We start from the raw sequence: 13,153 nt of genomic DNA on the forward strand, positions 1-13,153 counted from the left end.
CTCCGGAATCATCTGCCGGACATGCCGGAACCAGCTCTCAGACACACCAGAATCAAGTGCCGGAGACGCCGTAGCACCTGCCGAGCATGCCGGAGCCACCTGCTCGACTCGCCAGAAACACCTGCCGGACACGCCAAAATCACCTGCCGGGTACGCCAGAACCACCTGGCGGACACTCCGAAATCACCTGTCGCGCATGCCGGAACCACCTCTCAGACGTGCCGGAAGCACGTGCCGGACACGCCGGATTCACCTACCGGACAGACCGGAACCACCTGCCGAGCACGCCGGAGGCACCTGTTCGACTCGCTGGAACCACCTGCCGGACAGGCCAATATCAACTGCTGGCTATGCCAGAACCACCTGGGGCACGGTCCGGAATCACCTGCCAGCCATGGCGGAACCACCTCTGAGACGTACCAGAAACACCTGCCGGAGAAGCTGGAAACACGTCCTGGACAGTCTGGAACCACCTGCCGGCCAAGCCTGAACCACCTGCCAAGCACAACGGAACAACCTGCCAGACACGCCAAAATCACCTGCGTGTTATGCCAGAACCACTTGGAGGACTCTCTGGGATGACCTGCCGGGCATGCCGGAACCACCTCTCAGACGTGCCAGAACCATGTGGCGGACAGTCCGGAATCACCTGTTGGGCATGCGCAACCACCTCTGAGACGTACCAGAACCACATGCCGTGCAGGCTGGAACCACCTACCGGACAGACCGGAATCACCTTTCGGGCATGCCGGAACCACCTGTCAGATGTGCCAGAAACACGTGCCGGAGACGCCGGAAGCACCTGCCAAGCACGTTGGAACCACCTGCTCAACTCGCCTGAACCACCTGCTGGACATGCCAAAATCACCTGCCGACTATGCCAGAACCACTTGGCGAACACTCCGGAATCACTTGCCGGCATGCAGGAACCACCTCTCAGACATGCCAGAACCCCGTGCCAATGACCCCGGAAGCACCTGCCGAGCACGGCGGAACCACCTGCCGGACACGCCAAAATCACCTGCGGGCTACGCCAGAACCACTTGGACGACTCTCCGAAATGACCTGCCGGGCATGTTGGAACCACCTCTCAGACGTGCCAGAAGCACGTGGCGGACAGTCCGGAATCACCTGTTGGGCATACGCAACCACCTCTGACACGTACCAGAACCACGTGCCGTGCACGCCAGAACCACCTACCGGACAGACCGGAATCAACTTTTGGGCATGCCGGAACCACCTGCTCGACTCACCGGTACCACCTCCCTGACACGCCAAAATCACCTGCTGGGTATGCCAGAACCACTTGGCGGACACTCCGGAATCATCTGCCGGACATGCCGGAACCAGCTCTCAGACACACCAGAACCAAGTGCCGGAGACGCCGGAAGCACCTGCCGAGCATGCCGGAGCCACCTGCTCGACTCGCCAGAAACACCTGCCGGACACGCCAAAATCACCTGCCGGGTACGCAAGAACCACCTGGCGGACACTCCAAAATCACCTGTCACACATGCCGGAACCACCTCTCAGACGTGCCGGAAGCACGTGCCGGACACGCCGGAATCACCTACCGGACAGACCGGAACCACCTGCCGAGCACGCCGGGGGCACCTGTTCGACTCGCTGGAACCACCTGCCGGACATGCCAATATCAACTGCTGGCTATGCCAGAACCACCTGGGGGACGGTACGGAATCACCTGCCAGCCATGGCGGAACCACCTCTCAGACGTACCAGAACCACCTGCCGGAGAAGCTGGAAACACGTCCTGGACAATCTGGAACCACCTGCCGGCCAAGCCTGAATCACCTGCCAAGCACAACGGAACAACCTGCCAGACACGTCAAAGTCACCTGCGTGTTATGCCAGAACCACTTGGAGGACTCTCTGGGATGACCTGCCGGGCATGCCGGAACCACCTCTCAGACGTGCCAGAACCATGTGGCGGACAGTCCGGAATCACCTGTTGGGCATGCGAAACCACCTCTGAGACATACCAGAACCACATGCCGTGCAGGCTGGAACCACCTACCGGACAGACCGGAATCACCTTTCGGGCATGCCGGAACCACCAGTCAGATGTGCCAGAAACACGTGACGGAGACACCGGAAGCACCTGCCGAGCACGTCGCAACCACCTGCTCAACTCGCCTGAACCACCTGCCGGACACGCCAAAATCACCTGCCCGCTACACCAGCACCACTTCGGGGACAATCCGGAATCACGTGAGGGGCATGCCGGCACAGCCTCTCAGACTGAACCTCGTGCCGGACACCACAGAACCACCTGCCGGACAGACCGGAACCACCTGCCGGACACGCCGGAACCACCGGCTCGACCCACAGGAACGACCGCTGGACATGCAAACTCACCTGCCGGCTACGCCAGAAACACTTGGCGAACACTCCGGAATCACCTGCCGGGCATGCCGGAACCACCTCTCAGATATGCCAGAACCACGTGCCAATGACCCCGGAAGCACCTGCCGAGCACGCCGGAACCACCTGCTCGACTCGCCAGAACCACCTGCCGGACACGCAAAAATCACCTGCCGGCTACGCCACAACCAGTAGGGGAACACTTCGGAATCACCTGCCGGGCTTGCTGGAACCACCTGCCGGTCATGCCAAAATCACCTGCCAACTACGCCAGTACCACTTGGCGGACACTGTGGAAACACCTGTCGGGCCGGCAGGAACCACATCTCAGACGTGCCTGAACCATGTGCATGAGATGCTGGAACCACACCCCGAACAGACGGAAAACACCTGCCAGACCCGTCTGAACAACCTGCCGAGCACGCCGGAGCCACCTGCTCGACTCGCCGGAACCACCTACCTGACATGCCCAAATCACCAGCCGGGTAGGCCAGAACCACTTGGCGGACACTCCGGAATCATCTGCCGGACATGCCGGAACCAGCTCTCAGACACACCAGAACCAAGTGCCGGAGACGCCGGAAGCACCTGCCGAGCATGCCGGAGCCACCTGCTCGACTCGCCAGAAACACCTGCCGGACACGCCAAAATCACCTGCCGGGTACGCCAGAACCACCTGGGGGACACTCCGAAATCACCTGTCGCGCATGCCGGAACCACCTCTCAGACGTGCCGGAAGCACGTGCCGGACACGCCGGAATCACCTACCGGACAGACTGGAACCACCTGCCGAGCACGCCGGAGCCACCTGTTCGACTCGCTGGAACCACCTGCCGGACAGGCCAATATCAACTGCTGGCTATGCCAGAACCACCTGGGGGATGGTCCGGAATCACCTGCCAGCCATGGCGGAACCACCTCTCAGACGTACCAGAACCACCTGCCGGAGAAGCTGGAAACACGTCCTGGACAGTCTGGAACCACCTGCCGGCCAAGCCTGAACCACCTGCCAAGCACAACGGAACAACCTGCCAGACACGCCAAAATCACCTGCGTGTTATGCCAGAACCACTTGGAGGACTCTCTGGGATGACCTGCCGGGCATGCCGGAACCATCTCTCAGACGTGCCAGAACCATGTGGCGGACAGTCCGGAATCACCTGTTGGGCATGCGCAACCACCTCTGAGACGTACCAGAACCACATGCCGTGCAGGCTGGAACCACCTACCGGACAGACCGGAATCACCTTTCAGGCATGCCGGAACCACCTGTCAGATGTGCCAGAAACACGTGCCAGAGACGCCGGAAGCACCTGCCAAGCACGTTGGAACCACCTGCTCAACTCGCCTGAACCACCTGCCGGACATGCCAAAATCCCCTGCCTTCTATGCCAGAACCACTTGGCGAACACTCCGGAATCACTTGCCGGGCATGCAGGAACCACCTCTCAGACATGCCAGAACCCCGTGCCAATGACCCCGGAAGCACCAGCCGAGCACGCCGGAACCACCTGCTCGACTCGCCAGAACCACCTGCCGATCACGCAAAAATCATCTGCCGGCTACACCACAATCAGTTGGTGAACACTTCGGAATCACCTCCCGGGCATTGTGGAACCACCTGCCAGTCATGCCAAAATCACCTGCCAACTACGCCAGAACCGCTTGGCGGACACTGCGGAAACACCTGTCGGGCCGGCCGGAACCCCATCTCAGACGTGCCAGAACCATGTGCATGAGATGCTGGAACCACACCCCGAACAGACGGAAAACACCTGCCAGACCCGTCTGAACAACCTGCCGAGCACGCCGGAGCCACCTGCACGACTCGCCGGAACCACCTACCTGACATGCCCAAATCACCAGCCGGGTATGCCAGAACCACTTGGCGGACACTCCGGAATCATCTGCCGGACATGCCGGAAACAGCTCTCAGACACACCAGAACCACGTGCCGGAGACGCCGGAAGCACCTGCCAAGCACGTTGGAACCACCTGCTCAACTCGCCTGAACCACCTGCCGGACATGCCAAAATCACCTGCCGACTATGCCAGAACCACTTGCCGAACACTCCGGAATCACTTGCCGGGCATGCAGGAACCACCTCTCAGACATGCCAGAACTCCGTGCCAATGACCCCGGAAGCACCAGCCGAGCACGCCGGAACCACCTGCTCGACTCGCCAGAACCACCTGCCGATCACGCAAAAATCACCTGCCGGCTACGCCACAACCAGTTGGTGAACACTTCGGAATCACCTGCCGGGCTTTCTGGAAACACCTGCCACTCATGCCAAAATCACCTGCCAACTACGCCAGAACCGCTTGGCGGACACTGCGGAAACACCTGTCGGGCCGTCTGGAACCACATCTCAGACGTGCCAGAAACGTGTTCATGAGATGCTGGAACAACACCCCGAACAGACGGATACCACCTGCCAGAACCGCCTGAACCACCTGCTGAGCACGCCGGAACCACCTGCTCGACTCACCGGTACCACCTCCCTGACACGCCAAAATCACCTGCTGGCTATGCCAGAACCACTTGGCGGACACTCCGGAATCATCTGCCGGACATGCCGGAACCAGCTCTCTGACACACCAGAACCAAGTGCCGGAGACGCCGGAAACACCTGCCGAGCATGCCGGAGCCACCTGCTCGACCCGCCAGAAACACCTGCCGGACACGCCAAAATCACTTGACGGGAACGCAAGAACCACCTGTCCGACACTCCGGAATCACATGTCGCGAATGCCGGAACCACCTCTCAGACGTGCCGGAAGCACGTGCCGGACACGCCGGAATCACCTACCGGACAGACCGGAACCACCTGCCGAGCACACCGGAGCCACCTGTTCGACTCGCTGGAAGCACCTGCCGGACAGGCCAATATCAACTGCTGGCTATGCCAGAACCACCTGGGGAACGGTCCGGAATCACCTGCCAGCCATGGCGGAACCACCTCTCAGACGTACCAGAACCACCTGCCGGAGAAGCTGGAAACACGTCCTGGACAGACTGGAACCACGTGACGGCCATGCCTGAACCACCTGCCGAGCACGGCGGAACCACCTGCCGGACACGCCAAAATCACCTGCGGGCTACGCCAGAACCACTTGGATGACTCTCCGAAACGACCTGCCGGGCATGTTGGAACCACCTCTCAGACGTGCCAGAAGCACGTGGCGGACAGTCCGGAATCACCTGTTGGGCATACGCAACCACCTCTGAGACGTACCAGAACCACGTGCCGTGCACGCCGGAACCACCTACCGGACAGACCGGAATCAACTTTTGGGCATGCCGGAACCACCAGTCAGATGTGCCAGAAACACGTGCCGGAGACGCCGGAAGCACCTGCCGAGCACCTCGCAACCACCTGCTCAACTCGCCTGAACCACCTGCCGGACACGCCAAAATCACCTGCCCGCTACACCAGCACCACTTCGGGGACAAGCCGGAATCACGTGAGGGACACGCCGGCACAGCCTCTCAGACTGAACCTCGTGCCGGACACCACAGAACCACCTGCCGGACAGACCGGAACCACCTGCCGGACACGCCGGAACCACCGGCTCGACCCGCCGGATCTACCACTGGACATGCAAAATCACCTGCCGGCTACGCCGGAAACACTTGGCGAACACTCCGGAATCACCTGCCGGGCATGCCGGAACCACCTCTCAGATATGCCAGAACCACGTGCCAATGACCCCGGAAGCACCTGCCGAGCACGCCGGAACCACCTGCTCGACTCTCCAGAACCACCTGCCGGACACGCAAAAATCACCTGCCGGCTACGCCACAACCAGTTGGGGAACACTTCGGAATCACCTGCCGGGCTTGCTGGAACCACCTGCCGGTCATGCCAAAATCACCTGCCAACTACGCCAGTACCACTTGGCGGACACTGTGGAAACACCTGTCGGGCCGGCCGGAACCACATCTCAGACGTGCCAGAACCATGTGCATGAGATGCTGGAACCACACCCCGAACAGACGGAAAACACCTGACAGACCCGTCTGAACAAGCTGCCGAGCACGCCGGAGCCACCTGCTCGACTCGCCGGAACCACCTACCTGACATGCCCAAATCACCAGCCGGGTATGCCAGAACCACTTGGCGGACACTCCGGAATCATCTGCCGGACATGCCGGAACCAGCTCTCAGACACACCAGAACCACGTGCCGGAGACGCCGGAAGCACCTGCCGAGCATGCCGGAGCCACCTGCTCGACTCGCCAGAAACACCTGCCGGACACGCCAAAATCACCTGCCGGGTATGCCAGAACCACATGGCGGACACTCCGAAATCACCTGTCGCGCATGCCGGAACCACCTCTCAGACGTGCCGGAAGCACGTGGCGGACACGCCGGAATCACCTACCGGACAGACCGGAACCACCTGCCGAGCACGCCGGAGCCACCTGTTCGACTCGCTGGAACCACCTGCCGGACAGGCCAATATCAACTGCTGGCTATGCCAGAACCACCTGGGGGATGGTCCGGAATCACCTGCCAGCCATGGCGGAACCACCTCTCAGACGTACCAGAACCACCTGCCGGAGAAGCTGGAAACACGTCCTGGACAGTCTGGAACCACCTGCCGGCCAAGCCTGAACCACCTGCCAAGCACAACGGAACATCCTGCCAGACAGGCCAAAATCACCTGCGTGTTGTGCCAGAACCACTTGGAGGACTGTCTGGGATGACCTGCCGGGCATGCCGGAACCACCTCTCAGACGTGCCAGAACCATGTGGCGGACAGTCCGGAATCACCTGTTGGGCATGCGCAACCAACTCTGAGACGTACCAGAACCACATGCCGTGCAGGCTGGAACCACCTACCGGACAGACCGGAATCACCTTTCGGGCATGCCGGAACCACCTGTCAGATGTGCCAGAAACACGTGCCGGAGACGCCGGAAGCACCTGCCAAGCACGTTGGAACCACCTGCTCAACTCGCCTGAACCACCTGCCGGACATGCCAAAATCACCTGCCGACTATGCCAGAACCACTTGGCGAACACTCTGGAATCACTTGCCGGGCATCCAGGAACCACCTCTCAGACATGCCAGAACCCCGTGCCAATGACCCCAGAAGCACCAGCCGAGCACGCCGGAACCACCTGCTCGACTCGCCAGAGCCACCTGCCGATCACGCAAAAATCACCTGCCGGCTACGCCACAACCAGTTGGTGAACACTTTGGAATCACCTGCCAGGCTTGCTGGAACCACCTGCCAGTCATGCCAAAATCACCTGCCAACTACGCCAGAACCACTTTGCGGACACTGCGGAAACACCTGTCGGGCCGGCTGGAACCACATCTCAGACGTGCCAGAAACGTGTTCATGAGATGCTGGAACCACATCCCGAACAGACGGATACCACCTGCCAGAACCGCCTGAACCACCCGCTGAGCACGCCGGAACCACCTGCTCGACTCACCTGTACCACCTCCCTGACACGCCAAAATCACCTGCTGGCTATGCCAGAACCACTTGGTGGACACTCCGGAATCATCTGCCGGACATGCCGGAACCAGCTCTCAGACACACCAGAACCAAGTGCCGGAGACGCCGGAAGCACCTGCCGAGCATGCCGGAGCCACCTGCTCGACTCGCCAGAAACACCTGCCGGACACGCCAAAATCACCTGCCGGGTATGCCAGAACCACCTGGCGGACACTACGGAATCACCTGCCGCGCATGCCGGAACCACCTCTCAGACGTGCGGGAAGCACGTGCCAGACACGCCGGAAACACCTACCGGACAGACCGGAACCACCTGCCAAGAACGCCGGAGCCACCTGTTCGACTCGCTGGAACCACCTGCCGGACAGGCCAATATCAACTGCTGGCTATGCCAGAACCACCTGGGGGACAGTCCGGGATCACCTGCCAGCCATGGCGGAACCACCTCTCAGACGTACCAGAACCACCTGCCGGAGAAGCTGGAAACACGTCCTGGACAGACTGGAACCACGTGACGGCCATGCCTGAACCACCTGCCGAGCACGGCGGAACCACCTGCCGGACACGCCAAAATCACCTGCGGGCTATGCCAGAACCACTTGGACGACTCTCCGAAATGACCTGCCGGGCATGTTGGAACCACCTCTCAGACGTGCCAGAAGCACGTGGCGGACAGTCCGGAATCACCTGTTGGGCATACGCAACCACCTCTGACACATACCAGAACCACGTGCCGTGCACGCCAGAACCACCTACCGGAGAGACCGGAATCAACTTTTGGGCATGCCGGAACCACCAGTCAGATGTGCCAGAAACACGTGCCAGAGACGCCGGAAGCACCTGCCGAGCACGTCGCAACCACCTGCTCAACTCGCCTGAACCACCTGCCGGACATGCCAAAATCACCTGCACGCTACACCAGCACCACTTCGGGGACAAGCGGGAATCACGTGAGGGGCATGCCGGCACAGCCTCTCAGACTGAACCTCGTGCCGGACACCACAGAACCACCTGCCGGACAGACCGGAACCACCTGCCAGACACGCCGGAACCACCGGCTCGACCTGCCGGAACGACCGCTGGACATGCAAAATCACCTGCCGGCTACGCCGGAAACACTTGGCGAACACTCCGGAATCACCTGCCGGGCATGCCGGAACCACCTCTCAGATATGCCAGAACCACGTGCCAATGACCCCGGAAGCACCTGCCGAGCACGCCGGAACCACCTGCTCGACTCGCCAGAACCACCTGCCGGACACGCAGAAATCACCTGCCGGCTACGCCACAACCAGTTGGGGAACACTTCGGAATCACCTGCCGGGCTTTCTGGGACCACCTGCCGGTCATGCCAAAATCACCTGCCGACTACGCCAGAACCGCTTGGCGGACACTGCGGAAACACCTGTCGGGCCGTCTGGAACCACATCTCAGACGTGCCAGAAACGTGTTCATGAGATGCTGGAACCACACCCCGAACAGACAGAAAACACCTGCCAGAACCGCCTGAACCACCTGCTGAGCACGCCGGAACCACCTGCTCGACTCACCGGTACCACCTCCCTGACACGCCAAAATCACCTGCTGGGTATGCCAGAACCACTTGGCGGACACTCCGGAATCATCTGCCAGACATGCCGGAACCAGCTCTCAGACACCCCAGAACCAAGTGCCGGAGACGCCGGAAGCACCTGCCGAGCATGCCGGAGCCACCTGCTCGACTCGCCAGAAACACCTGCCGGACACGCCAAAATCACCTGCCGGGTACGCCAGAACCACCTGGCCGAAATTCCGAAATCGCCTGTCACGCATGCCGGAACCACTTCTCAGACGTGACGGAAGCACGTGCCGGACACGCCGGAATCACCTACCGGACAGACTGGAACCACCTGCCGAGCACGCCGGAGCCACCTGTTCGACTCGCTGGAACCACCTGCCGGACAGGCCAATATCAACTGCTGGCTATGCCAGAACCACCTGGGGGACGGTCCGGAATCACCTGCCAGCCATGGCGGAACCACCTCTCAGACGTACCAGAAACACCTGCCAGAGAAGCTGGAAACACGTCCTGGACAGTCTGGAACCACCTGCCGGCCAAGCCTGAACCACCTGCCAAGCACAACGGAACAACCTGCCAGACACGCCAAAATCACCTGCGTGTTATGCCAGAATCACTTGGAGGACTCTCTGGGATGACCTGCCGGGCATGCCGGAACCACCTCTCAGACGTGCCAGAACCATGTGGCGGACAGTCCGGAATCACCTGTTGGGCATGCGCAACCACCTCTGAGACGTACCAGAACCACATGCCGTGCAGGCTGGAACCACCTACCGGACAGACCGGAATCACCTTTCAGGCATGCCGGAACCACCTGTCAGATGTGCCAGAAACACGTGCCGAAGACGCCGGAAGCACCTGCCAAGCACGTTGGAACCACCTGCTCAACTCGCCTGAACCACCTGCCGGACATGCCAAAATCACCTGCCGACTATGCCAGAACCACTTGGCGAAAACTCCGGAATCACTTGCCGGGCATGCAGGAACCACCTCTCAGACATGCCAGAACGCCGTGCCAATGACCCCGGAAGCACCAGCCGAGCACGCCGGAACCACCTGCTCGACTCGCCAGAACCACCTGCCGATCACGCAAAAATCATCTGCCGGCTACACCACAATCAGTTGGTGAACACTTCGGAATCACCTCCCGGGCATTGTGGAACCACCTGCCAGTCATGCCAAAATCACCTGCCAACTACGCCAGAACCGCTTGGCGGACACTGCGGAAACACCTGTCGGGCCGGCCGGAACCACATCTCAGACGTGCCAGAACCATGTGCATGAGATGCTGGAACCACACCCCGAACAGACGGAAAACACCTGCCAGACCCGTCTGAACAACCTGCCGAGCACGCCGGAGCCACCTGCACGACTCGCCGGAACCACCTACCTGACATGCCCAAATCACCAGCCGGGTATGCCAGAACCACTTGGCGGACACTCCGGAATCATCTGCCGGACATGCCGGAAACAGCTCTCAGACACACCAGAACCAGGTGCCGGAGACGCCGGAAGCACCTGCCAAGCACGTTGGAACCACCTGCTCAACTCGCCTGAACCACCTGCCGGACATGCCAAAATCACCTGCCGACTATGCCAGAACCACTTGGCGAACACTCCGGAATCACTTGCCGGGCATGCAGGAACCACCTCTCAGACATGCCAGAACCCCGTGCCAATGACCCCGGAAGCACCAGCCGAGCACGCCGGAACCACCTGCTCGACTCGCCAGAACCACCTGCCGATCACGCAAAAATCACCTGCCGGCTACGCCACAACCAGTTGGTGAACACTTTGGAATCACCTGCCAGGCTTGCTGGAACCACCTGCCAGTCATGCCAAAATCACCTGCCAACTACGCCAGAACCGCATGGCGGACACCGCGGAAACACCTGTCGGGCCGGCTGGAACCACATCTCAGACGTGCCAGAAACGTGTTCATGAGATGCTGGAACCACACCCCGAACAGACGGATACCACCTGCCAGAACCGCCTGAACCACCTGCTGAGCACGCCGGAACCACCTGCTCGACTCACCGGTACCACCTCCCTGACACGCCAAAATCACCTGCCGGGTATGCCAGAACCACCTGCCGGACACTGCGGAATCACCTGCCGCGCATGCCGGAACCACCTCTCAGACGTGCCGGAAGCACGTGCCAGACACGCCGGAAACACCTACCGGACAGACCGGAACCACCTGCCAAGAACGCCGGAGCCACCTGTTCGATTCGCTGGAACCACCTGCCGGACAGGCCAATATCAACTGCTGGCTATGCCAGAACCACCTGGGGGACAGTCCGGGATCACCTGCCAGCCATGGCGGAACCACCTCTCAGACGTACCAGAACCACCTGCCGGAGAAGCTGGAAGCACGTCCTGGAGAGACTGGAACCACGTGACGGCCATGCCTGAACCACCTGCCGAGCACGGCGGAACCACATGCCGAGCACGGCGGAACCACCTGCCGGACACGCCAAAATCACCTGCGGGCTACGCCAGAACCACTTGGACGACTCTCCGAAATGACCTGCCGGGCATGTTGGAACCACCTCTCAGACGTGCCAGAAGCACGTGGCGGATAGTCCGGAATCACCTGTTGGGCATACGCAACCACCTCTGACACGTACCAGAACCACGTGCCGTGCACGCCGGAACCACCTACCGGACAGACCGGAATCAAATATCGGGCACGCCGGAACCACCAGTCAGATGTGCCAGAAACACGTGCCGGAGAGGCCGGAAGCACCTGCCGAGCACGTCGCAACCACCTGCTCAACTCGCCTGAACCACCTGCCGGACACGCCAAAATCACCTGCCCGCTACACCAGCACCACTTCGGGGACAAGCCGGAATCACGTGAGGGGCATGCCGGCACAGCCTCTCATACTGAACCTGGTGCCGGACACCACAGAACCACCTGCCGGACAGACCGGAACCACCTGCCGGACACGCCGGAACCACCGGCTCGACCCGCAGGAACGACCGCTGGACATGCAAACTCACCTGCCGGCTACGCCAGAAACACTTGGCGAACACTCCGGAATCACCTGCCGGGCATGCCGGAACCACCTCTCAGATATGCCAGAACCACGTGCCAATGACCCCGGAAGCACCTGCCGAGCACGCCGGAACCACCTGCTCGACTCGCCAGAACCACCTGCCGGACACGCAAAAATCACCTGCCGGCTACGCCACAACCAGTTTGGGAACACTTCGGAATCACACGCCGGGCTTGCTGGAACTACCTTCCCGTCATGCCAAAATCACCTGCCAACTACGCCAGTACCACTTGGCGGACACTGTGGAAACACCTGTCGGGCCGGCCGGAACCACATCTCAGACGTGCCAGAACCATGTGCATGAGATGCTGGAACCACACCCCGAACAGACCGAAAACACCTGCCAGACCCGTCTGAACAACCTGCCGAGCACGCCGGAGCCACCTGCTCGACTCGCCGGAACCACCTACCTGACATGCACAAATCACCAGCCGGGTATGCCAGAACCACTTGGCGGACACTCCGGAATCATCTGCCGGACATGCCGGAACCAGCTCTCAGACACACCAGAACCACGTGCCGGAGACGCCGGAAGCACCTGCCGAGCATGCCGGAGCCACCTGCTCGACTCGCCAGAAACACCTGCCGGACACGCCAAAATCACCTGCCGGGTACGCCACAACAACCTGGCGGACACTCCGAAACCACCTGTCGTGCATGCCGGAACCACCT

This window comes from Equus caballus, chromosome 14, assembly GCF_041296265.1.
Source record: "Equus caballus isolate H_3958 breed thoroughbred chromosome 14, TB-T2T, whole genome shotgun sequence".
Taxonomy (NCBI): domain Eukaryota; kingdom Metazoa; phylum Chordata; class Mammalia; order Perissodactyla; family Equidae; genus Equus; species Equus caballus.